Genomic DNA, 970 nt, shown 5'->3' with positions numbered 1-970 from the left:
GTCAAATATATAATAAAAAAATTATTAAGAAATAGAAAAGAAAACTTGTCATTAATAATGTATAAATAGAAAAATATACCATTGTTATTTGCAATTATTTTCAATGTATTTTTATATTCTAAAAACGATGTATGATGGTTTTATTGGTAACGCCGTCAAATATATCTTTTCTCATATATTTATTAGCAAAAGTTGGTGATAAATAAATTAGTTTTTTACAAACCATTTAAAAATAATCAAATGTCAATAGCCAACAAAAATAGAAAAAAATAAATAATCAATTATTTTTAACAAATAATAATAATAACCAAATATAACTAACTAAAAATAATTAATACACAAAATATATTTTTATATATTGGAACAACTCAAAACAATTACTATTCATAAATAAAAAAATAAATTTATACTTATAAAAAATAGCAAATAAATTATTTTGCTTGTTGGCCCTACTTTGTGGTCAAAGTTGACCCCAAAAGTGGAGCCAACAAGACAAAGGAAAGGTCGTAAAAGTCTTTCTTTGGTTACCTCAGTCTATTTATACTTACACTACTTTTTATTATATCTAAGTAAATAAAATGCGTATAACTATACTGTCATATTGGAGTCCGACTATGCTACTTCTAAAAGCACTAAGCATTATGTGATTGTAAGTTTTCTGTCATTAGATCTAATCCTTTTAATCATTTTCATCTTTTAGATCATACCATTTAACTAACTATTCATTCAATTCTAAAGAATCACTATCATCCTAACTGCATATTTTTTAATTTAAGGATCAAAACCTACAAACATCAATAATTTAGTACTTTTAAAAATATAAGCGCATAATTCTTTTAGTTATATTTATATATTTACCTACATTATATAATTATACTCAACCAAACGACACCTCAGCCTCACCACGCAAAGTACCACAAATCTTGAGTATAAAGAACCATAGAGCCTTCAAAAATTGCCTTTTTTCCTC

Source organism: Ananas comosus, unplaced genomic scaffold (assembly GCF_001540865.1).
Source record: "Ananas comosus cultivar F153 unplaced genomic scaffold, ASM154086v1, whole genome shotgun sequence".
Classification (NCBI taxonomy): domain Eukaryota; kingdom Viridiplantae; phylum Streptophyta; class Magnoliopsida; order Poales; family Bromeliaceae; genus Ananas; species Ananas comosus.
Note: the sequence above shows the minus strand (reverse complement) of the source record.